This window comes from Chrysemys picta, chromosome 13 (genome assembly GCF_011386835.1).
Source record: "Chrysemys picta bellii isolate R12L10 chromosome 13, ASM1138683v2, whole genome shotgun sequence".
Taxonomy (NCBI): domain Eukaryota; kingdom Metazoa; phylum Chordata; order Testudines; family Emydidae; genus Chrysemys; species Chrysemys picta.
In genome coordinates, this window is record NC_088803.1 from 14387408 (window position 1) to 14413351 (window position 25944).

At 53.7% G+C, this 25944-nt stretch overlaps 2 long non-coding RNA genes across 2 annotated transcripts; both read right to left on the reverse strand.

Annotated features, from left to right (window-relative positions):
• Positions 1–6656: 6656 nt before the first annotated feature.
• On the reverse strand, positions 6657–10692 carry LOC135975253 (uncharacterized). The gene is made up of 3 exons (XR_010592183.1): positions 10131–10692; positions 9908–9999; positions 6657–9520 (listed from the first exon to the last, which is right to left on the reverse strand). It is a non-coding gene; the product is annotated as an uncharacterized LOC135975253 (long non-coding RNA).
• Positions 10693–23372: 12680 nt separating this feature from the next.
• LOC135975254 (uncharacterized) lies at positions 23373–25510 on the reverse strand. The gene is made up of 3 exons (XR_010592184.1): positions 25249–25510; positions 24773–24835; positions 23373–23780 (listed from the first exon to the last, which is right to left on the reverse strand). It is a non-coding gene; the product is annotated as an uncharacterized LOC135975254 (long non-coding RNA).
• Between the last annotated feature and the right edge of the window lie 434 nt (positions 25511–25944).

The following is a 25944-nucleotide window of genomic DNA, read 5'->3' on the forward strand; positions in this document are numbered from 1 at the left end:
CAAAGCTTTTGATACGGTTTCCCACAGTATTCTTCCCAGCAACTTAAAGAAGTATGGACTGGATGAATGGACTATAAGGTGGATAGAAAGCTGGCTACATTGTCGGGCTCAATGGGTGGTGATGAACGGCTCGAAGTCTAGTTGGCAGCCGGTATCAAGCAGAGTGCCCCAGGGATCAGTCCTGGGGCCGGTTTTGTTCAACATCTTCATTAATGATCTGGATGATGGGATGGATTGTGCCCCAGCAAATTCACGGATGACACTAAGCTGGGGGGAGATAGATATGCTGGAGGCTTGGGATAGGGTCCAGAGTGACCTAGACAGACTGGAGGATTGAGTCATAAGAATTCTGATGAGGTTCAGCAAGGACAAGTGGAGAGTCCTGCACTTAGGATGGAAGAATCCCATGCACCACTATAGGCTGGGAACTGACTGGCTAAGCAGCAGTTCTGCAGAAAAGGAACTGGGGATTACAGTGAATGAGAAGCTGGATATGAGTCAGTAGTGTGCCCTTATTGCCAAGAAGACTAATGGCATATTGGGCTGCATTAGTAGAAGCATTGCTAGCAGATGGAGGGAAGTGATTATTCCCCTCAATTCGACATTGGTGAGGCCTCATTTGGAGTACTGTGTCCAGTTTTGGGCCCCACACTACAAGAAGGATGTGGAAAAATGTGAAAGAGTCCAGTGGAGGGCAACAAAAATGATTAGGGGGCTGGGGCACATGACTTAAACTAATAAGATTACAGCAGGGTTTGCAAAAATGAAGGTTGCAGCAAGCCCTTACAAAATGGAGTAAGCATTTTAAAATGGGGTTTGAATTACAATATGGCAAACAGTGAACAGAAGTTACAATATAGACAAGTATAATGGATGGCAAACAGTGAACAGAAGTTACACTGTAGGCAAGTGTAATAAATGGTGAACAGAAATTACAATACTGAAGCAGTGCAAGTCTCAGTGATTTAAGCAGGAATTGGATTGATAGTGAAACTTACAAAGGCAGCTGACTGAACAGCTATGGCTCTTAACAAGCATTTTAACTGTTAATTAGCCAGTTATTGGGGTAACCGGTTTTATGAATGAATATTGTTTCATTCATAAAACTTTACCAGGGTTGTGCCTATATAGCACTGTCTAGTCTGTGGGGTTCTTCTTTACGTAATGTATTGGAGGAGCCGCATACAGAACATATACACCTCGAGTGCCATACCAGAGGCTTCACCTGTCGCGTCCTTACCCTGCCCAGTTAAGCCATTCCTTGCCACTCAGATGCTCTTTTCTGCAGGCAGCTTCACTGGACCAGGCGCATTCTGCGGCTGCGCCCTTAGCAGTCCTGCCCCGAATCCCAGGTGAAAGGTGTTAGTCTGTACAAAGGAACGTCAGCGACCTAATCACAGCATGGGATCTAAATGCTCCTAATCTCTCCAGCAGCAGCTGACATTTATGATGGGCAAGAGTGGAATTCCAGCCCCATGGCGCTGGACACCCCCATGCGCTCTGGGACGTGCTGACTGCCATGCTGTGAATCCCAGAAGTGGGTCCCAGAGGTGGGACTGTTAGAGAGCAATTGCAGCCCCAGTCCATCTGTGTTTCTGATTGTTTCAGGAAGTCCTCAGATATGAGGGGGTGGTACTTCCTGGCCAGCCAGTCAAAAGTGTTAGTGTCACCGTGAGATAAACCTCTCTCCCAGACCACACCCTCTGATCCACCTCTTCCACTCCAGATCCAAAAAACCCAGCTATCAGGTCTTGTCAAATGGCACCTGGACACACAAGCCGGATCTCGGACTGGCCGGGCGGCAACCCTAATCCTCCATGAATTTATCTAGTTCTTTTTTGAACCCTGTTATAGTTTTGGCCTTCACAACATCCTCTGGCAAGGAGTTCCACAGGTTGACTGTGCGCTTGTGAAGAGACTGTGCACAGCTTGAAGCGTGATCCCATTGATAGATTGTCAGCTCTTCATAGCAGGGATTGTCTTTTGTGTTGTGTTTGTGCAGCACCTGGCACAATGGGGCCTAGTCCATGACTGGGTCCCCTAAATCGTATGGTAATATAAATAACAAACACATATACAGCACCTGGCACAATGGACTGGGGCCATTAGGTCCTACTGAAATCCAAATAAATAATAATAATAACAGATTTGAATTGCACTGGGCATAGGGCCAGAAACCTAGGCCCTAGGGAACCAGTGGTGTCAAGAACCTAGCTCTGGGTCTATTATTGTTTGTGTCCTTAGCTGCTCTTGTCAACACAAAGCTGAAGTGGGGGTGTTTTGGTGGCACTCCCTCTGGAGCTGCCTGTATTGTTAACAGTTTGCAGGTGAAATACAGTCCAGAGCCGAACTTGCCGTGACCTACAGTCTGGTAGGTTTGTTTCCTGCCACGGCTCCGTGTTTGATGTGGCTCTCGGGAGGTCAGTGAGAACGTTTGCATTCCCATGAGTCACCCTTTGGCTCAAGCAATGCAGAACAGGTGTGTTTTCCCCACAGAGAAGTAAGCAGAGGTGTAGATCATTTATCCTGTTACCTCTGCATGGGGCAGAGAAAATTAAAGCTCTCCAAGTGTTTCAGGCTTTTATCTACACGTGAACAGGAGGAGGAACAGGAGCAGGCCGTGATGTCAGAGAATGCCAATGTGTAGGAGCATCTGCGGGCACCTGAGGATTTGTTTTTGCAAGACCTTTTAACTCATGATTGTCTCACATTTGGTCTGATTTCCCCCTGGCCAACTATGAATCTTCCAGCCTGCACTGCTTGGAATGCAGGAGCTGGAGGTCTCTTGTGTCAATACTGAGCCATTGGGGCTAGGGGGCGCTCTGCTGCTGGACCACCTGCGGGAGGAGCCGTAAAACTGAGATCCCAATCAGGGGTCGTTGCTGAAGATCCCACACCACTTTTTGCGAGAATTGGGGGGTTACCCCCACTCTCCTGGCTAAATTTCTAGGTAGGAGATGAATCAAGGGTGGGCAAAGCAGAAGATGAGGTAGAGAACAAGGGAGGGAGGAAACAGGTGGGACCAGAGAACGAGGAACAAAGATGGAGGGAGAGAGACACGCAGGGAAGAGGAACAGATAGAATGACCCACAGGGCAGGGGAAAGGGTGATTTGTGATGAAGACAGAATGATAAAATGGAGCAAGAAAACAGAGAAGGGGCAGAGCTGGGGGATCATAGAATCATAGAATATCAGAGTTGGAAGGGACCTCAAGAGGTCATCTAGTCCAACCTCCTGCTCATGTCCGCTTGTAGGTGTTCCTTCTTGAGAGAAGGCGGCTTGTGCTGCAGGTAGGGTTGCTAGGCCTCCAGGATTGGCTTGGTGTCTCCATGAATTCAAGATTAATCTTTAATTAAGGATTATGTCATGTTATGAACCCTTCAGGAATCCGTCCAACCTAAATTGGCAACCCACGAAGAGGAAGTACCTTTCCCCCTGCCAAGGGTTAGACGCAGAGGCAGTAGGGCCAACACCCCATGTTCAAAAATCATGTCATGTCCCCCCAAATCATGAGGTTAATAAATCAATAAATGATTTGCTCTCTGGTTTTTGAGCCTTTGGAGTTCACATTTTCAAGTATTTACCCACAGCCATAAAATCTAGAGCGACTCACTTGAAAGAAAGGAAGAAGAAAGCTGAGATTCTCCTTCAAAATGCCCGGCTGAGTTTTCGAAAGGAAAGGCTGAACTTGCTCCACTGTAAGCCAACAGGCACCACTTGGAACTCCAGCCATTGATCAGACTACAGCAGGCCCCCCGGCTTTGCCCCCTGCCCCCGAAAGTCAGCGTTAGGGCTGCTGACTTTCTAATCACACAAAACCGAACACCTCTGCCCTAACCCTTCTCCAAGGCCCCTTCCATTGCCACCCCATCACCGAGGCCCTGCCCCGCCCTGTCTCCGAGGCCCCACCCCCACTCACTCCATTGCCCCCGGCCTCTGTCGCTCGCTCTCCCCCACCCTCACTCCACTCCCTCATTTTTACCAGGCTGGGGCAGGTGGTTGGGGTGTGGGAGGGGGTGAGGGCTTCGGCTGAGGGTGTGGGTTCTGGGGTGGGGCCAGGGATGAGAGGTTCGGAGTGTGGGAGGGCTCTGGGCTGAGGCAGGGGGTTGGGGTGTGGGAGGGGACATGGGCTTTGGGGTGGGGGTGCAGGTTCTGGACTGGGGCCAGAAATGAGGGGTTCAGGGTGTGGGAGGTGGATCCAGGCTGGGGCAGGAGGTTGGGGTGTGAGGGTGAGGGCTCCAGCTGGGGGTGTGGGCTCCGGGCTGGTGACGAGGAGTTTGGAGTGCAGGAGGGGGGTCCAAGTTGCGGCAGGGGGGTGCGGCGTGTGTTTCAGGAAAGAGTTTGGGTGCAGGATGGGGTTCAGGGCTGGGGCAGGGGGTTGGGGTGCGGGAGGAGGTTAGGGCTCCAGTTGGGGGTGTGGGCTCTGGGGTGGGGCTGGGGATGATGGGTGGGGGAAGGGGTTCAGTGCTGGGGCAGGCAGTTGGAATGTGCGGGGGGAGGTGAGGGCTCCGGCTAGGGGTGCGGGCTCTGGGGTGGGGCTGGGGATGAGGGGCTTGGGGTGCAGGGGAGGCTCAGGGCTGGGGTGGGGTGTTGGGGGGGTGCAGACTCTGGGAGGGACTCATAGAGTCATAGAATATCAGGGTTGGAAGAGACCTCAGGCGGTATCTAGTCCAACCCCCTGCTCAAACGAGGACCAATCCCCAAGCTTGGGTGCAGGACGGGGCTCAGAGCTGGGTCAGGGGTTGGGGTGCAGGAGGGGTTTTGGAGTGCGGGCTCCGGGTGGTGTTTACCTCAGCCGGTTCCAGGGAAAGGGCGACATGTCCCTTAGCTCCTAGGCGGAGGCGCAGTCAGGCAGCTCTGCACGCTGTCGCCACCCTCAGGTGCCACCCCTGCAGCTCCCATTGGCCGCGGCTCCCAGGCAATGGGAGATGCGGAGCCAGCGCTCGGGGTGGGGGCTGTGCATGGGGCTGCGGCCGTCCCTCCATCTAGGAGCCGAGGGACATGTCGCTGCTTGTGGGGAGACGCGCGGAGCCAGGTAGGGAGCCTGCCAGCCCCACGCCAACCGGACTTTTGACAGCCCAGTCAGCAGTGCTGACCGGAGCCGCCAGGGTCCCTTTTCGAGCGGGTGTTCCGGTCGAAAACCGGACACCTGGCAACCCTAGCCAGGATGCTGGCAGCCAGCAGGATTCCTCTACTATTAAAGGTGCAGTACCCAGAAAAGAGAAGGCCGACATCTCAGTCACATGGCTACACGCGGCCTAGTGCACAGTGAGGAAAGTTGGCCGCACACACTTGGAAATCAGCAGCAGCTTTATTATGCAACAAACAACTCGATGCCATGTTAACTCTGGCCCGTCCTTCTGTGACGCTTGGAAAGGCTCCTATGAGAGGGGGAAAAACACAGTGAAAACAATGATCTTCAGCTACATATTGATCTTCCAAACTCTCTGTTTCTATCCATCCAGCTTGCAGCTAAACACCCTACACTCATATTAAAATGACCATCGTTTCCACCTGAAAGGACCACGTTTCCTGCCCCTCTAGGGTTACAGGGGTGTATCCAGGGCCCGCACAACCCATTAGGCAACCTAGGCGGTTGCCTTGGGCGCTAACATTTGGGGGGCAGCGACCGCGGCGGCTGGATCTTCGGCTGCCCCCGTTGTCGTCGGTATTTCGGGGGCGGGACCTTCTGCCGCCTGTCGGGGGCGGCATTTCGGGGGCGGGACCTTCCGCCACCTAGGGCAGGAAAAACGCTGGCAGCGCTCCTGGGTGTACCTAGAGCTGTAGTGCACGGCCCGTGTCTGTGCTTACCTCGCTAATCCTGGAACAGCTCCTCGGGAAACAGCACCTCATCCCTTCTGGCCTGGAATAGGAAGAGGAAGGATTAATCATTCAAACACATAAGAGCCCATGTCACCGTGGGGCTGAAGGGCTCCTGCTACTCAGACTGCATCAATGGGCACAGAGACCGGACATAATCTGATCCGCTGCAAAGGGACCTAAGAGGAGAAAAACGTAGGGGAGGCAGAGCATCAGCGCCACCCTGTGGTGAGTGGCTTACATGACTAGTTTCTGCCTTACTTTTTTGGGAGAATACAAAGTCCTAATTAAGGGGGAACTGTTTCCTTGCAGTGAGCCCAGGACGAATTCCCACCAGAGGGGCTGCTGCTGGGCTAGGCTGTTAACTTGGACCCTGCCTTCCTTTGCAATCCCCAAGCCTCTTCAAGCGCAGTCAATTAGGACTCCAGGAACAGAGGTGGTTGCTTTGGGTAGGTCTACACTTGGGGCTATTTCGACCCTGCTAGCATGGGTGTAACAGCAGTGTAGATGGTGAGGCCTGGCTAAGGCAAGTAAAGGGACGCTTGAACCCTATGGCTATGCACCCTACATGCCCATGCAGGGCCTCCCGTGTCTACGCTGCTATATTTAGTAGGGTAGAGTCCTGCCCCTTCCCCGCTGCCAGAGCCTTTCCCCACGGCAGTGAGATTCCAGTGGGGAAAGGCTCTGGTCGGGGGAGGCAGTGCGGAATGGCACCGGCAGCTCCCCAAGCTGAGCCTGGCTGCCCTCCCTACCACAGCCTTTCACGTGGAGCTACACGCACCCTACGTGCTGACGTAAGTGTAGACAAGGCCTTTATGTAATAAAGGACAGTGCAGGATGGAAGAGGGACAGGGTCAGGATTTAAGGATCATGGAAGCTTTTTTTTTTGTTAGCTGCTGTATGGAGATGGCTGCTGTGTTCGTAAAGGGACCCCTGGACCACAGAAATAGCTCAGGGTCTGGGACAGGGTGTCACATTTTTCCTTGTCCTTCTGCACCTCAAAACCATTTTTTTTTAAAAGGCTACTAGTCAAATCCTGCAGTTGGGAGCCCAGTGTGCAGTGCACACAGCCCAGCTACACACCAGGGGTTATTGTAATCAGCGACTGCCCCAAGCCACATCATTCAGCTCTGGCTCCGGATCCAGATCTCAGCGTCCCCAAGTCCACCAGTGCTGGGTTTGGGGTTTCCAGTCTGAGCCCATCTCTCACTGCCATGATCATTTCAAAGCCTCGGCCAACACCCTCCAGTGTCCTGAGTCACTGATGCTGCAGGGCTAGAGATCCTCAGCTGGTGGGAATTTGCAGAGCTCCATTGCCGTCCATAGCGCTAAGCCAATTAGCACCATCCGAGGAGCTGGTTCTTGGCGTCTGGTACTGACTAGTGAAGGACTAGCTATAGGCATTAGCAGACTGAATCAAAACTTGAGTTCCATCCAGTCCAGGACCCCTTCTCTGACAGCAGCCAGCACCCGGTGGTTCAGAGGAAGCTGTCAGAATCTCACAGTAGCAGCTGTGGAAGAATCTGTCTCCCAGATCGGCTTTCTACAGATCTCTAATAGGCCTTTGTCCTTATTCTCCCCCAAAGCGGAGTGACGTTAGCGCAGGAAGGAACAAAGGTACCTGTTCTAAATAGAGTTCAGCCTGAGAATTAGTCTGAATCCAATATGCCGACAGGCTGAAAAACATGAAGGGCCCAGCCGGCTCTGTAGTGCTCTGCGCTTTCCCAGCCAGCCAGGTCCTTCCTCAAGCCGTTGTTCAGAAAATAGGGGTCTCCTCAGAATCGCCCTGGGCTCATGTGCGCATGGTGGTTGGGGTGGGAGACTCAGTGGGGACAAGAGCCAGAGTCAGTCCAGAGCGACTGTAGGAGAACTACGCTGCGAGCTGGACTGTCCCCGTCCCAGGCAAACCAACAGGCTGCTTTCATGGTTAACGTGGTCTTGCCTCCAGCTTTCCTGTCTTAGTTTTAAGCAATTTTCCCGGCCTCCTGAGAATGTGAATAACTCCCGTAGGCTCGCTGATCACCGGGACCACACTCGCCCGGAACCTACCCCTTGCCATCAGCTCCCTCACTCCGTGCCCATAACTCTCCTCCCACAGTCCAGGGACCAGTTATTTTGCCCTTTGCTGTATTTTGTCTAGAGTCTCCTCTGTAAATGTGTGTGTGGGGGGGAGGGTGGGGGAGGGGTGAGAATTGCCATATGAAAGGTGGTGAGGAGAGAGCTTGTCTTTAGCTCTACAGAGCTTTGATCTCCTTGCTGTGATTCACACCCTTACTGCTGCATAATAGAGGTGAAGGAGGCATGGCCCAGTCTAGTGGCACTAGCCCATTTCAGCCATGAGGACAGAGGTTGCTGTGCTCTGGGTTTATCCTGCCAGCCTGGGGCTGGCCAATCACTGTATTGTTATGTAATAAGGGTCCCCTGTGGAACGCATAATGAGCTAGCCAGGGTCAAAGGTTACTTGGTCCGTCCTCAGCCATGAATTTTAGCAGGCGGATGCTGCTCCTCCCTCTTTTCTCCTCTTTGTGGACTTTGGCGGTGCCCAGCAGTTCGTGTGTTGGGGGATCAACAAGGAAAAAAGAAGTTTAGCAACAGCAGAGAAAGGGGAGCCCTGGATTAGCTTTATTCCAGCTCAATCATCACACTATTAATGACGGAAATGGTCTCTGCTCTGTCCTTTGTAGGGCTCAAAGAACACATTCCCTTCTCCCTGGGCCTGGGCCAAAGCCCATTAAAGACAACAGAGAGACTGACTTCCGTGAGCTTTGTTTGGATCAGGCCACCTTGAACAAAGAGGGGTTGGACTCATTCCTGCGTCTCTAGGCTTAGCCTATAACCATCTCACTGTCCACTATTTTCTTTGACTGACGGGCTGGTCTGACCCTCACTCAGATCCCGGAGTAAGGAACTGGATCTGGGGAGTTTGTATCCAATATCCCCCACCTCCTCCCTCTTTGCATCTGAGGGTCTCTCTGATGAGTCCTTGCTGAGGACTGTCAAGTCATATTGCCCAGGCCTGATCTTCTTTGACTAAACACCAGGAAATACAGGCTTCCAGGGCTCCATCTGTGTCTTTGCATTAACCAGGTGTATCTTCCTGCCTCATTTAACTACCAGGCTCCTCTGATCAGCGAAGCAGCAGAAAAGCTTCCTGACTCAGGACACAGAGTAACTCTGCTGCTCAGTGCAGCATCTGCCAACCTGCCAGCCTTGAGGCCCAGCCTGTGATATGGTTCTGCAGATCCTAGGCTCAGTGCAGATCCTGGCAGCTGCGTGGGAATGTGCCTGAAAGCCGCTTTTGTGCGCCACCCCCACCAACTTGGAGGCCATCTGGCCACTGGGCCAGCCCCCAGCATAAAGCAGAGAAGCCTCGGGGATGCCGCAGCCATGCCCCCTCTCCCTTGGAAACACCTCTCTCTCCTGAGGCTGGGAGGAGGGTGGTGTTGGAGCCATTACAACAGGCCGATGGCGCCCATTACAGAAGAGGATCATCAAACAGTGGATGACCAAAGCATACAGTACAAATTAGACCCCATTGGTGCCATGACAGGGCCTCTGCGTCCCCATTGCCATCTCCTTGACCCACACCCTGGGACCTCTGCTTCCTCACTACACTAACCTAAGGATATTACTTACTTTCACGTACCAAGTCCAGGCCTTCTGATCTGGGTCTGTCTGCCGGCGTGCTGGACAGTGCGCCCTAGGGAATCAACACAACGGCACTCCTGTCAGTGCTTACATTCTCCAGGGCGAACTTTCAGAGGTTCAGCCTCTCAACAAAGAGAGCAGTTTTCAAGACGTCTCACGGGAAATCAAACGCAGTCACAATCTGGGAAATTACCGAGGGACTGAGGGCCGAATGCTACGCTATTTCCACTGTTCCAGGGGGATTTCCTCAAAAGTATCTGGATGATTATGGTTTCAACACAATCCCTGCCTTTTACATAAACCCCAGGCCACCCCAATTACAGATCAAGAAATGAGGATGCAAGGTGCCCCAGACATACATATGGGGCACTGCCAGTTGTGAGAATATGGAACTGAGCAACGCTCTGCAATCTCAGTTCAACAAGTCAACAAAACTTACCTCAGCAAAGAAGGCAACTGAGGTGAGCGTGTGCTTCTTCCTGCTCCACTTGGGCCTTGGGCCTGAAATCCTTCCCTCTCTCATGTAGGGCTCTGGAACATAAATACCATGAGTAACAGGGACAGCAAGCTCTACAGAGCAAATCCGTACGGCAGATGGTAGAAAGAATAGCTTATACTATCTATATATCTGTCTATCAATCATTACATGTTAATTCACTTACAGCATCTAGGCCTCCCCATTGTAGCTGAATGGCTCACAGTCAGAAGCTGGGATGTATCTGTTGAGTGGCTGGATTGTAGGATGAGAGTCCATGCATAGGCTCAGGCCAATATCTTCCTATGTCACTGTCCAAAGTCTGGCACTAACATTCATATTCAGGCATCTAAACGAGTGGATTGATTTTCAGAGGAGCTGAACAGCCACGGCTTCGGCAGATTCGAGTGAGGAATTCTTGGTATTCAGCACTTGAGAAAGGTCAGGCCATTTATTTAGGTGCCTGAGTGCGGCATTGCAGCCTCTGTCATGGGTCGTTTACAATGAAGACGGAATCAGCATCATCTCGGCACGACAACCAAGTTCAGGATCTAATCGAGCTGTATCCTCTGTACTGCTGTACGGCTGCGAAACATTGGGACTGCGCCACTCAGAGTGGGCAAAGCTGGAGGCTTTCCACATAAAATGCCAACGTTGTATATTGGGCATAGAGTGGAACGACTTCATTTGTAAAGCAGATGTTTATGGTCGCTCCGGTCTACAGACTACTGGGGCCATTGTCCGCAGATGGCATCTTATGTTTTTCGGACATGTGGAGAGTTTGCCACACGACCAGGCCTGCACAACATACGGCCCGTGGGCCGCAGGCGGCCCGTGGGCCGCAGGCGGCCCGTGGGGGCTCACTGTGCGGCCCGTGGGGGGATTCTAAACCCCCCCCCACACAAAGTGCCGAGGCTGGCGTGGCGGCGCTCCTGGGGCAGCTCCTGGTGGCATGCCTACCCGCCGACAGGAGCCAGCAAGGCAGGACACGGGGATGGAGCCCTCGCACGCCGCCGCGACTCCACGCCCCCCCGCCCCGGCCCCAAGTGGGACACGGAGCCCGCGCGTGCCGCTGCCCCTCCCCACTGCCCCAAGCGGGATACGGGCACGGAGCCCTCGCCCCCACCCCGCCAGCGGGACACAGGGCTCAGCCACTGCCCCCGTCCTGAGCGATTTTTGGCCCACCCTCCCAGTCCCCGGGACTCGTGCCCCGTCCAACCCCCCGCGTTCCTTGATGCCCCCCCGGGACCCTGCCCCATCCACCCCCTTCCCTGTCCCCTGACTGCCCTCCGCCACCCCATCCAACTCCTCTCCTGATTCCCCATCCAACCACCCCTTCTCCCTGTCCCCTGACCACCCTTGGAACCCCTGCCCCTGACTGCCTCCCACCTCCCCATCCAACCCCTGCTCTTTCCTGACTGCCCCCTGGAACCCTTGCCCCCATTCAATCCCCCTGTTCCCTGCCATCTGACCGCCCCGACCCCTATCCAGCCCCCCACCACCCCCCTGAACTCCCCTGCCCTCTATCCAGCACCCCGTCCCTGCTCCCTTACCGCGCTGCCTGGAGGTGGCTGGCGGAGCTACAGCCACGCCGCTCGGCTGGAGCCGGGCCACGCTGCCACTGCGCAGTGCCTGGAGCACCAGGTCAGTCTGAGCTTGCAGCCCCCTCGCTTCCCGCCAATCAGCTGTTCATGCAGGAAGCCTGGGAGGGCTGAGAAGCAAGCGGCACCTTCGCGCTCAGGCCCAGGGAGGCAGAGCGGAGGTGAGCTGGGGTGGGGAGCGGTACCCCTGCGCGCCCCTCCCCCCGGGTTACCTGCTGTGGCGCGGACGGCTCCCCCCACCCCAGCTCACCTCCGCTCCGTCTCCGCCTCCCTGGGCTTGAGCGCGAAGCCGCTGCTTGCTTCTCTGCCCTCCCAGGCTTCCCGCGCGAACAGCTGATTCGCGGGAAGCGGGGGGGGGGAGGGAGAGAAGCGGGGAGGAGTGTTCAGAGGCGGAGGCGGAGCGGATATGAGCTGGGGCCGGGGAGCGGGGCGGAGAGCTGGAGCACCCCTGGGGTCGGCTCTTAAGGCGCCACTATTGGATAATGTGCTCAGGGGGAGCAGCCGCTCCCTCTGCTCCCCCCGAGCTACGGTCCTGGTCACTTCAACTTACCGGTTGTTAAATTTAGAAGCCCTTTTAGAACCGGTCCCGCGCAGGACAACTGGTTCTAAAAGGGCTTCTAAATTTAACAACCGGTTCCCGCGAACCGGCTCCTGCTCACCACTGGAGACTCCCCTTGCCGCTCTCACCCTAGGAGCCAGAGACCTCCCAGCAGGGCTGGTGAGTGCGGCCGGGGAAGGGGGAAGGGTGTGGTGGAGTGAGTGTCTGGGAGGTGTGCGGGGGGGTGCTGGGCTGTGAGGGTGTGGAGGGCGCTGGGCAGTGGGGGAGGTTTGTGTGTTTTGGGGTGCTAGGCAGTGGGGGCCTGTTGGGGGGTGCTGGGCAGTGAGAGAGATCTCATAGACTCATGGACTATGAGGTCAGAAGGGACCATTATGATCATCTAGTCTGACCTCCCGCATGATGCAGGCCACAAAACCTGACCCACCCACTCCTGGAAGAATTCTCTCCCTTGACTTAGCTGTTGAACTCCCCAAATCATTATTTAAAGACTTCAAGTTGCTGAGAATCCTCCAGCAAGTGACCCCTGCCCCATGCTGCGGAGGAAGGCGAAAAACCTCCAGGGCCTCTGCCAATCTACCCTGGAGGAAAATTCCTTCCCTACCCCAAATATGGCGATCAGCTGAACCCCGAGCATGTGGGCAAGATTCTCTAGCCAGACCGCCTGGAAAAGTTCTCTTTAGTAACTTTTAATATCCCATCATTGACCATTGTTATTGACCTATTGACTAAAATCACTGTATCCCATCAAACCATCCCCTCCATAAACTTATCAAGCTTAATCTTAAAGCCAGAGAGGTCTTTCGCCCCCTCTGTTTCCCTTGGAAGGCTGTTCCAAAACTTCACCCCTCTGATGGTTAGAAACCTTCATCTAATTTCAAGCCTAAACTTCCCGACGGCCAGTTTATATCCGTTCGTTCTAGTGTCCACTTTAGTACTGAGCTGAAATAATTCCTCTCCCTCCCTAGTATTTATCCCTCTGATATATTTAAAGAGAGCAATCATATCCCCCCTCAGCCTTCTTTTGGTTAAGGTAAACAAACCGAGCTCCTCGAGTCTCCTTTCATACGGCAGATTTTCCATTCCTCGGATCATGCTAGTGGCCCTTCTCTGTACCCGTTCCAGTTTGATTTCATCCTTTTTAAACATGGGAGACCAGAACTGCACACAGTACTCCAAATGAGGTCTCACCAGTGCCTTGTATAATGGAACCAGCACCTCCTTATCCCTACTAGAAATACCTCGCCTAATGCATCCCAAGACCGCATTAGCTTTTTTCATGGCCACGTCACATTGCCGACTCATAGTCATCCTGCGATCAACCAGGACTCCGAGGTCCTTCTTCTCTTCCGTTACATCCAACTGATGCGTCCCCAGCTTATAACTATAATTCTTGTTAGTTATCCCTAAATGCATCACCTTACACTTCTGACTATTAAATTTCATCTTATTACTATTACTCCAGTTTACAAGGTCATCCAAATCTCCCTGCAGGATATCCTGATCCTTCTCCGAATTGGCAATACCTCCCAACTTTGTGTTATCCGCAAACTTTATCAGCCCACTCCTACATTTGGTTCCGAGGTCAGTAATGAATAGATTAAATAAAATCGGACCCAAAACCGAACCTTGAGGAACTCCACTGGTAACCTCCCTCCAACCTGACAGTTCACCTTTTAGTACGACCTGCTGCAGTCTCCCCTTTAACCAGTTCCTTATCCACCTCTGGATTTTCATATCGATCCCCATCTTTTCCAATTTAACCAATAATTCCTCATGCGATACCGTATCAAACGCTTTACTGAAATCGAGGTATATTAGATCCACCGCATTTCCTTTATCTAAAAAATCTGTTACTTTCTCAAAGAAGGAGATCAGGTTGGTTTGGCACAATCTACCTTTCGTAAAACCGTGTTGTAATTTGTCCCAATTGGCATTGACCTCAAGGTCCTTAACTACTTTCTCCTTCAAAATTTTTTCCAAGACTTTGCATATTACAGATGTTAGACTAACAGGCCTGTAGTTACCTGGGTCACTTTTTTTCCCCTTCTTGAAAATAGGAACCAGATTAGCTGTTCTCCAGTCAAACGGTACCACCCCCGAGTTTATGGATTCATTAAAAATTATCGCTAACGGGCTTGCAATTTCCCGCGCCAGTTCTTTTAATATTCTCGGATGAAGATCATCCGGTCCGCCCGATTCAGTCCCGTTAAGCTGTTCAAGTTTGGCTTCTACCTCGGATACGGTAATGTCAATCCCCACTTCTTTATTCCCATCCGTCTCGCTTCTCCTATTCCTCAGCTTTTTATTAGCCTCATTAAATACTGATGCAAAATATTCATTTAGATATTGTGCCATGCCTCGTTTATCCTTAATCTCCACTCCATCTACAGTCTTAAGCGGTCCCACTTCTTCTTTCTTTGTTTTCTTCCTATTTATATGGCTATAAAAGCTCTTATTATTGGTTTTAATTCCCCTCACAAGGTCCAACTCTACTCGGCTTTTGGCTTTTCTCACTCCATCTCTACATGCTCTGACCTCAATAAGGTAGGTTTCTTTGCTGATCCCCCCCTCTTCCACTCCCTGTACGCTTCCTGTATTTTCTTAATGACCCCTCTGAGATGCTTGCTCATCCAGCTCGGTCTAAATCTCCTGCCTACGAACCGTTTTCCCTTTCTTGGGATACACGCCTCTGACAGCTCCTGCAACTTCAACTTGAAATAATCACAGGCGTCTTCCGCCTTTAGATCCCTAAATATGTTAGTCCAATCCACTTCGCTAACCAGTCTCCTTAATTTATTAAAATTAGCCCTGTGGAAATCGTAAACCTTAGTCTCTGATTTAATTCTGTTAATCTTTCCATTTAGTTTAAATGGAATTAGCTCAAGATCACTTGAGTCAAGGTTGTCCCCTACAACCATTTCCTCAACGAGGTCCTCACTACTCACCAGCACCAAATCTAAAATGGCATCCCCCCTCGTCAGTTCAGCAACTGCTTGATGAAGGAATTCATCAGCTATTACGTCTAGGAAAATCTGAGCCCTATTATTGTTACTAGCATTTGTTCCCCAATCTATATCTGGGAAGTTAAAGTCTCCCATGATTACACAGTTCCTATTAGTATTTACTTCCCTAAAAACGTTAATGAGTTCTCTGTCCATATCCAGGCTAGATCCCGGCGGTCTATAGCATACCCCAAGCACTATCCCAGGGGAGGCTCTAGTAGTTCTTTTACCCAATGTGAGTAATGCCCAGACAGACTCCGTCTTATCCATTCCACCGCTTATTATTTCTTTACAGTTTACCTCATTATTGACATTCAATGCTACTCCCCCACCTTTACCTTTGATCCGGTCTTTCCTAAACAGCACATACCCTTCCATACCTGTACTCCAGTCATGACTACTGTTCCACCACGTTTCAGTTATTCCTACGATATCCGGTTTCATTTCTTGGACCAGGAGCTCCAATTCCTCCATTTTGTTACCTAGGCTTCTCGCATTGGTGTATAAACATCTTAATTTATGCCTTTTGGCCTCTCTCACATTCATTCTCCCATTTGATATGGACACCGTACTGCTAGTATGACCCATTTGTCTGGTATCTACCCCCCTCTCCTCCTTATGTCCAATCTCTTCCCCCTGGCTGTATCTGTTCTTATCTCATTGTCCTCCCTCTCAATGTTATAATCTGGTATGGAGATTAACTGGACATCTCCCAACCGTCTCCCCCAAATTCCTAGTTTAAAGCTCTTTTGATGAGATGAGCCAGCCTCCCTCCCAGAAGTCTATTTCCTTCCCTACTCAGGTGAAGTCCGTCCCGTGAGAACAGTTTTCTGTCCCCGAAAGCCTCCCAGTGACCATACATCCCAAAGCCCTCTTTATAGCACCACTCCCTTAGCCAACTATTTATCATCACAATCCTTTCACCCCTTTATTGTCCTTCTCTAGGAACAGGCAGAATCCCACTGAAGATGATCTGAGCCTCGAATTCCTTAAGCGTCTTCCCCAGCCTGGCATAATCTCCCTTGATTCTCTCTAGCGAGAACCTAGCCGTGTCATTTGTTCCTACGTGAAGGATGATCAAGGGGTTCTTACCTGCTCCTTTTAGGATCCTTTTCAGCCGCAAGTCCACATCCCGTATGTTAGCGCCCGGGAGACTGCACACCCTTCTGTTCTCTGGGTCCGCCCTGGTTACAGGCCTGTCCAACCTCCTCAGTAAGGAGTCCCCAATCACGTACACCTGCCTTTGCCTGGTGGCAGTGCGATCTACTAATCTATCCCCTGTTCCCTCTAGTTGCAACCCCTGTCCATTCCTATTTTCCCTTATAGTCCCCCTTACGTCATCCTGTATCCTCCCAGGGCACAGAATTGGTGCTGTCTCCATCAACTCCTCCCCTCTTTCTATGGGACTAGCTGCTCGTTTCTTTTTCCTCACCCTGCCCCCTTCAGTTACCACCTGCTGCACCCCTTCCTCGTTCTCCAAACACCCAAACCTGTTCCTGAGCTCTATTTCTCCTTCACTGGCCCTCCTTTTCCTTTGCCTGCTTCTCACAGTCGCATGCTTCCACTGCCCTTGTTCTCCCCCCGGCATTCCCCCCTCACAGGTCTTAGCCCCTGCTACCACCTGTACCCCTGAGCATTCCCCTTCAGCCCCCACTTGCCTTTGCTCCATCAGGTGCTCGAACCCCTTTCTAAACTCTATCAGGGTATCTATCTGCATCTCCAAGCCTCGGATCTTTTCTTCCAGCAGTTCTATTAGGCGGCATTTCATGCACACATACCTCTGTTCAGGTACCGCTGCTAGGACCATGTACATACCGCAGCTGCCGCATGCAATCATCTGCATTGTGTCACCTGCGGCTTGGCTCATGGCTGCTGTTGCCTGGGCCCGCCTGCTCAGCTGTGCCCTCTGCACCTGGGGAAATACAGCACAAAGGGCACTACCCCCTCCTGCCTCCCCTTCCACCTCCTCCAATGGAACTCCCACTCAAACTCCCCTGTTAGCAGCCCTGTTCGCTACCTCCTGTGCCGCTGCTCGCAGCTGTTGCCGCTGCCTGGCTGGGTGGCCGCTTTTATAGGCCCTCTCCTCAGCCAAGCTCCGCCCCCTAATCAGGTCTCAGCTGCCCGCCCAGCACACTGCCCCTACAGGCCTCTATACATACAAGCAATACAAAGACAGACGCAAATACAGGTACCTTCTCCTCCAATGGAACTCCCACTCAAGGATCTGTGTATGTCAGGGCACTGGGGGTCTGTGTGGGGCATTGTTTAGTTGTGGTGGTGGGGCTGTGGGGAAGGGCCCTGGGAGGGAGGGAGGAGAAATCTGTGTGTATTGGGAAACTAGCGAGTGGGGTGCTGATGTGTATTAAGATGTGCTGATGTGATGTGGGGTGCTGATGTGTATTAAGTGTTACCAGCTGGATTGAGGACTGATAGATTTGGACAGAGTTTGTATTGAATGGGCAAATGACAAAGATCGCAGGGAAAAACAGTCAGGTTAGTTTAGCAGTCTTTGACATTTCAACCAATAAAGAAATTAAAATGCATTTGTAATTACATATCTTATTTTTGGCTGATAATCATTTATTGATATTTTTTAGGAAAATTTTCCATTTAAAACACAAACTTTTGTTTTTCTTTTTTTACTTATGATGTCTCTATCTGAAAACCCATATAAATTGACACAAATTGCAAATTAAAACTTTTTAAATGTATAAGCGTTTTACTCACTTGGGCGCATTTGCCTCATGGCACACAAATTTGAACTCTGCTTCAAAAATTTGCACAGAAGAAATTTTTCTTTTACTTTAATTATACTATCTTAGGAGCCCGCTATAACATAGTACCAAGGTTCAATACAAAGTCATATAAAAGTTATACCAAAATGCATAATGCAGAGATTTATCTACAACTGCATTGATTGACTGCTTGTGCAGTAATATAGTGACCCCTGGACCTACAGGCTTCCACACACCATCAGTGCCTTGCTAGTGTGCCATTCACCGTGAGATATCTCTTCTCTTTGTGTGTGACTGTGAGTGTTTCCCTTGTGTGTGAATTTATTCAACAAAATCTTGAGCTTCCTTATGGATACCATGAGTGAAAAGAAAAATAGAAAAATAGAATCAGAGCACAGAGTTTTCAACACTGAATGGACGAATAAATACTTATGTACTATTTCCAAAGACAAAATACTGTGCCTCGTGTGTCGCGAAACGTTAGCCGTTCCGAAAGAATACAACCTTCGGTGGCACTTTGAAGCTAAGCATCCCAATCTCGCCAAATTGAGCCCAAATGAAAAAATAATTAAAGCAGCCAGTTTAGTGAAAAACCTTAGTAGAGAACAGCAAATTTTCAAGGCACTGATGGTGTGTGGAAGCCTGTAGGTCCAGGGGTCACTATATTACTGCACCCAGTGCCTTGACACACACAGATCTCCCTCACTGCCCAGCACCCCCCAACAGGCCCCCACTGCCTAGCACCCCAAAACACACAAACCTCCCCCACTGCCCAGCGCCCTCCACACCCTCACAGCCCAGCCCCCCCCCCCGCACACCTCCCAGACACTCACTCCACCACACCCTTCCCCCTTCGTGGGCCGCACTCACCAGCCCTGCTGGGAGGTCTCTGGCTCCTAGGGTGAGAGCGGCAAGGGGAGTCTCCAGTGGTGAGCGGGAGCCGGTTCGCGGGAACCGGTTGTTAAATTTAGAAGCCCTTTTAGAACCAGTTGTCCTGCGCGGGACCGGTTCTAAAAGGGCTTCTAAATTTAACAACCGGTAAGTTGAAATGACCAGGACCGTAGCTAGGGGGGAGCAGAGGGAGCGGCTGCTCCCCCTGAGCACACTATCCAAAAGTGGCGCCTTAGGAGCCGACCCCATGGGTGCTCCAGCTCTCCGCCCTGCTCCCCGACCCCAGCTCACCTCCGCTCCGCCTCCGCCTCTGAACACTCCTCCCCGCTTCTCCCCCTCCCTCCCCGCTTCCCGCGAATCAGCTGTTCGCACGGGAAGCCTGGGAGGGCAGAGAAGCAAGCAGCGGCTTCGCACTCAAGCCCAGGGAGGCGGAGACGGAGCGGAGGTGAGCTGGGGTGGGGGGAGCCGTCCGCGCCACAGCAGGTAACCCGGGGGGAGGGGCGCGCAGGGGTACCGCTCCCCGCCCCAGCTCACCTCCACTCTGCCTCCCTGGGCCTGAGCGCGAAGGTGCCGCTTGCTTCTCAGCCCTCCCAGGCTTCCTGCGCGAACAGCTGATTGGCGGGAAGCGGGGGGGGCTGCAAGCTCAGACTGACCCGGTGCTCCAGGCACTGCGCGGTGGCAGCGTGGCCCGGCTCCAGCCGAGCGGTGTGGCTGTAGCACCGCCAGCCACCTCCAGGCAGCGCGGTAAGGGAGCAGGGACGGGGTGCTGGATAGAGGGCAGGGGAGTTCAGCGGGGTGGTGGGGGGCTGGATAGGGGTCGGGGCAGTCCGATGGCAGGGAACAGGGGGATTGAATGGGGGCAAGGGTCCCGGGGGGCAGTCAGGAAGGAGCAGGGGTTGGATGGGGCGGTGGGAGGCAGTCAGGGGCAGGGGTTCCAAGGGTGGTCAGGGGACAGGGAGAAGGGGTGGTTGGATGGGGAATCAGGAGAGGAGTTGGATGGGGCGGCGGAGGGCAGTCAGGGGACAGGGAAGGGGGTGGATGGGGAGGGGTCCCGGGGGGGGCATCAAGGAACGCGGGGGGTTGGATGGGGCAGGAGTCCTGGGGTGGGTGGGTCAAAAAGCGCTCAGGACGGGGACGGTGGCAGAGCCCTGTGTCCTGCTGGGGGGGGGGGGCGCGAGGGCTCCGTGCCCGTGTCCCCCTTGGGGCAGTGGGGAGGGAAGGCGGCGCGCGTGGGCTCCGTGTCCCGCTTGGGGCCGGGGGGCGAGATGGAGGCGCGGCGGCACGCGAGGTCTCCATCCCCGTGTCCCGCTTGGGGCGGTGGGGGGGGGGTTGAATGCGTCGCGGCACGCGAGGGCTCCATCCCCGTGTCCCGCTTGGGGCGGGGGGAGGTGGAGGTGCGGCGGCGCGCGAGGGCTCCATCCCCGTGTCCCGCTTGGGGCGGGGGGGGGGGTGGAGGCGCGGCGGCACGCGAGGGCTCCATCCCCGTGTCCCGCTTGGGGCGGTGTGTGGGGGGGTTTGAAGGCGTCGTGGCGCGCGAGGGCTCCATCCCCGTGTCCCGCTTGGGGCGGGAGAGGGTGGAGGTGCGGCGGCGCGCGAGGGCTCCATCCCCGTGTCCCGCTTGGGGGGGGTGGAGGCGCGGTGGCGCTCGAGGGCTCCATCCCCCTGTCCCTCTTGGGGCGGGGGGAGGTGGAGGCGCGGCGGCCCGCGAGGGCTCCATCCCCGTATCCCGCTTGGGTCGGTGTGGGGGGGTTGAAGGTGTCGCGGCGTGCGAGGGCTCCATCCCCGTGTCCCGCTTGGGGTGGGGGGGGTGGAGGCGCGGCGGCGCGCGAGGGCTCCATCCCCGTGTCCCGCTTGGGGCGGGGGAGGGTGGAGGTGCGGCGGCGCGCGAGGGCTCCATCCCCGTGTCCCGCTTGGGGGGGGTGGAGGCGCGGTGGCGCTCGAGGGCTCCATCCCCCTGTCCCTCTTGGGGCGGGGGGGAGGTGGAGGCGCGGCGGCCCGCGAGGGCTCCATCCCCGTATCCCGCTTGGGGCGGTGTGGGGGGGTTGAAGGTGTCGCGGCGTGCGAGGGCTCCATCCCCGTGTCCCGCTTGGGGTGGGGGGGGTGGAGGCGCGGCGGCGCGCGAGGGCTCCATCCCCGTGTCCCGCTTGGGGCGGGGGGAGGTGGAGGCGCGGCGGCGCGCGAGGACTCCATCCCCGTGTCCCGCTTGGGGCAGGGGGTGGTGGAGGCGTGGCGGCTTGCGAGGACTCCATCCCCGTGTCCCGCTTGGGGCGGAGGCGGGTGGAGGCGTGCGAGGGCTCCATCCCCATGTCCCGCTTGGGGCGGGGAGCGGGTGGAGGCGCGGCGGCCCGCGAGGGCTCCATCCCCATGTCCCGCTTGGGGCGGGGGCGGGGGCGGGTGGAGGCGCGGCGGCGCGCGAGGGCTCCATCCCCATGTCCCGCTTGGGGCGGGGGCGGGTGGAGGCGCGGCGGCCCGCGAGGGCTTCATCCCCGTGTCCCGCTTGGGGCGGGGGAGGGGACCAGCAGCTCGCGAGGGCTCCGTGCCTGTGTCCTGCTTGGGGAAGGTGGGCCGGTGGCGTGCGAGGGCGCAAAAATATCCTTGCGCCGGCGCCGGCATTGGGTCGGGGGGGCGCCTGAAAGCCCCTCCACCGCAGCTCTGATTGGGCTGGACTCAGCCGGCCGCATTGCTGGCTCCTGTCTGCGGGCAGGCACGCCACCGCGGGCTGTATGTTGTGCAGGCCTGCTATATGGCATGAACCTGTTAGTCCCTCGTAGATTAGTCCACACTGCCTCTACTTCTGCTGTCAAACCTTCTCGTGGCTCCATAGCATGAGAGGGCTAATGCACAGATTACATCTCTTCCTACAAGGTCACAAAGAATGTATCAGAGATCGGAGGCTAATCAGTAGAAAGGGAAAAGGTCAATAATGCCGTGGCTGATGTAATGAACCAGCTGTCTTGCAACTCATCCTGTTATGGAAGGAAGACAGAGATGTGAGAGAAATGAGGTTGCAAGATGCCCCAGACATATATATGGGGCACTGCCAGTTGTGAGAATATGGGACTGAGCAACGCTTTGCAATCTCAGTTCAACAAGTCAACAAAACTTACCTCAGCAAAGAAGGCAACTGAGGTGAGCGTGTGCTTCTTCCTGCCCCACTTGGGCCTTGGGCCTGAAATCCTTCTCTCTCTCATGTGGGGCTCTGGAACATAAATACCCATGAGTAACAGGGACAGCAAGCTCTTTACAGAGCAAATCCGTACGGCAGATGGTAGAAAGAATAGCTTATACTATCTATCTATCTGTCTATCGATCATTACATGTTAATTCACTTACAGCATCTAGGCCTCCCCATTGTAGCTGAATGGCTCACAGTCAGAAGCTGGGAAGTATCTGTTGAGGGGCTGGATTGTAGGATGAGAGTCCATGCATAGGCTCAGGCCAATGTCTTCCTATGTCACTGTCCAAAGTCTGGCACTAACATTCATATTCAGGTATCTAAACGAGTGGATTGATTTTCAGAGGAGCTGAACAGCCACGGCTTCGGCAGATTCGAGTGAGAAGTTCTTGGTATTCAGCATTTGAGAAAGGTCAGGCCATTTATTTAGGTGCCTGAGTGCGGCATTGCAGCCTCTGTCATGGGTCGTTTACAATGAAGACGGAATCAGCATCATCTCGGCACGACAACCAAGTTCAGGATCTAATCGAGCTGTATCCTCTCTGTACTGCTGTACGGCTGCGAAACATTGGGACTGCGCCACTCAGAGTGGGCAAAGCTGGAGGCTTTCCACATAAAATGCCAACGTTGTATATTGGGCATAGAGTGGAACGACTTCATTTGTAAAGCAGATGTTTATGGTCGCTCCGGTCTACAGACTACTGGGGCCATTGTCTGCGGATGGCGTCTTATGTTTTTCAGACATGTCGCGAGTATGCCACAAGAGGTTCCGGCGAACGCCGTTCTTTGAGTGTCTCGTAACATCCGAGAGAAAATTCCACCAATCAAGGGGTGCAGGCAGCCCAAAGGCAGGCCCCCTATTACATGGGTGCCTCAAGTCTATTCCGACGTTGGGCTCTCGGCCCGTCAAGCACAGGAACGGATCAGTGGTGAACAATTGCTACGGCCGACCGTTCGGCTAAGCGTTGAAGAAGAAGTATGGATTTAGGTACTTAACTTTTGACATCCATGTTTGAAAGTGCTGGCCCAAGTGTCTAAAGAAAAGTGAAATTATATAATGTCAATGGATGGAGAGATGAAGGGTTTTATTTAACTGTCCAAGGGGAACTAGAGGCCTGGATCATACGAACAGCCATATTGGATCAGACCAGTGGTCCATCTAGCCCAGCATTCCATCTTCTGACAGTGGCCAGTGGCAGATGCTTCAGAAGGAATGAACAGAACACGGCAATTTATCAAGTGATCCACCCCCATCATCCAGATTCCATCTCTTCCTACAAGGTCACAAAGACTGTATCAGAGAACGGAGTTTAATCAGAAGAAAGGGAAAAGGTCATTAATGCCGTGGCTGATGTGATGAACCAGCTATCTTGCAACTTGTCCCATTATGGAAGGAAGATAGAGCCGTGAGAGCAAATGCCCTTGGTTTTACACTAACAGTCTTGTCACCTTTTTGTTTAGCTGGAGCCAGTAGCCGTCATTCTGCTGAGTACTGGGGTCACTTAAACTCATCGCCAGTTGCCTACATCTCATGGGGAACAATGCAGGTAATTAGCACAGGATCATGCAGGCACTGGCTTCGGGGCTGGAGTGGTGGCTCAGCTGACCTCCTCCAGTCACCAACTTCTCTGTGGGAACTCAGGGCCCTCCTGAGTCCCATCGGTGGCTTTGGGAAGGGTCCGGGCCACCCAAGAGATCTCTGTCAGGAGCATTTTCCCTCTCCTCCTGGCCAGTCAAGCAGCAGAGCAGGTTCCTGAATCTAGCTCCTAGGGTCTGACGTGACTGGTTTCTGCCACCATCCCGAACTTGCTGAATGGCCCGTGAGATACTGACATGGACAGAGAAATCCGGATCTTGCTGCAGGCCACTGAGAGCTGAGACAGAGAGAGGAAGCTCAGGTCAAAACAGATATCGTATTAGCATGCCCTAGCACCTGCACCATGGGCCTCTGTATCTTCCACAGGGGCGGCTCTATGTTTTTTGCCACCCCAAGCACGGCAGTCAGGTGGCCTTTGGTGGCATGCCTGCGGACGGTCCGCTGGTCACATGGATTCAGCGGCGTTTCTGTTGGTGAGCTGCTGGTCCCGCGCCGAATTGCCGCCGAAGCTGCGGGACCGGCGGTCCTCCCGCAGGCATGCCGCCGAAGGCTGCCTGACTGCCGCCCTCATGGCGACCGGCACGCCGCCCCCCGTGGCTTGCCATCCCAGGTACGCACTTGCTGCGCTGGGGCCTGGAGCCACCCCTGATCTTCCACAGCAACTAACTCCTCCCAGATGCTCTGGACCCACCTGGGCTATCAGTGTCATCGCCATCTGATAACCCCTTAAGTCCTCAGTGACATCTGCCCTTGGCAGCACCATCTTCCACTGCATTCTGGGGCATCCACCTCCTTAGCACCATCTCCCTGACACATGCCAGGGCCTCTCACTCTGCCTGGCATTTACTTTCTCCTTGTAAAACCTTCTGGCACCTGGAGATGGAAGTGACGCCTGACATCAGAGAAAACAAAGCTGGGACTGATGTCCAGGCTCTCTCAACAGCTACCTCTGGCCACGTCTAAATTGAACTCAATGCAGCAGCATGGCAGGGGAGTTGCACTTTTTCCTAGACTGGTTCACAAGTGGGAGGGATAGCTCAGTGGTTCGAGCATTGTCCTGCTAAACCCAGGGTTGTGAGTTCAATCCTTGAGAGGGCCATTTAGGGAACTGGGGTTTAAAAAACAAACAAACACTATCTGGGGATTGGTCCTGCTTTGAGCAGGGGGTTGGATTAGATGATCTCCTGAAGTCCCTTCCAACCCTGATATCCTACAAGGAGCCTGAGCTCTCCTTCCATATGCAAACACAGCCATGTGGCAACTACTTACACTGAAGTATCAGCTCCTTCTCTTGCCTGACCATGGCGGGCTCTGAGCTTCGAACAGTGCAACCTGGAACGTACAATGGAAATGAATCTTGCAGGAGTTTTCACCTCCCCTGGGGCTACCTTTTATAAAATGTCAGTCTTTCCAACAAGCAAAACAGCTTTCAAGTGGCCCCTGGGATAATCAGACAAGTCCACAAGCTCCAAGACAGAGAGGCTCATGTCTTGGAAGATACAGAGAGCCTGATTGCCAATGGCTATGGTATTGCTGCAGTCCCACAGGGATTCCAGTGGGTGGAGCTGGAGGGTAGGGTTGTAATTTGCTCCAGGCCTTTTGATATAATCCCCAGCCCAACTGCCTCAAGGGCAGGAAATCTAGACACTAGGATCCCAGGGGGTTAATTCTTGCTGCTAGTGCCCTCCAAGCAGAACACAGGACAACCTCTCAGATAGAAGTTGCTTAAGAAAAGTAGTGGTTACCGATAAAGATGGCTGCTGCCCGTCGTATTGGAGCCTGGGGGCTTTGGAGGTGATCCAGACATTGGAGCAAGATGTCAGATACGTTCTTGAGCTTCAGCACCTAGGAATAGAAACCAAAGAAGCTTCTTGTTGCTGGGGCCGCAGGGTGAGGAGAAGAGAGATTTCATCTGCTTGGCTTGGAGGGGTGGGAAGAATGCAGCTCCCATCTCCATGTATCCTGGGGGCGACCATCTACATGCCAGGCAGTCATTAAATGACCATTTCAAAGTGTCACCAGACACATTGCTGATGTCTGAGCTGCTGGCACTGCAGGGCTGGAGCCTGGCACTAGAGAACACTGAAGCCCGGTTGTATGGGCTTCATCTGGGGAGGACATTAGAGAGGGTGCAGAGCATAAGAAATACGGTGCAGAAGTGGCCAATGGGCTGGGGTAAGGTGAAAAATGGGGACATCCAGTTTCCTGCAGGATTCAGAAGGCATTTTTGCCATCAACTGATTCTTTATGTTCTGAGCTTTCACCTCCGTACTGAACTCCAGGCCAGGTCTGGCTGTTCAGATCTGACAGGCACTGGGAAGAGTGGGGGAGCTGGGTGCTTCTAAGGGCTGGTCCCCACTTATTCCGGACTTCGGACTAAGGTACGCAAATTCAGCTACGTTAATAACGTAGCTGAATTCGAAGTACCTTAGTCCGGACTT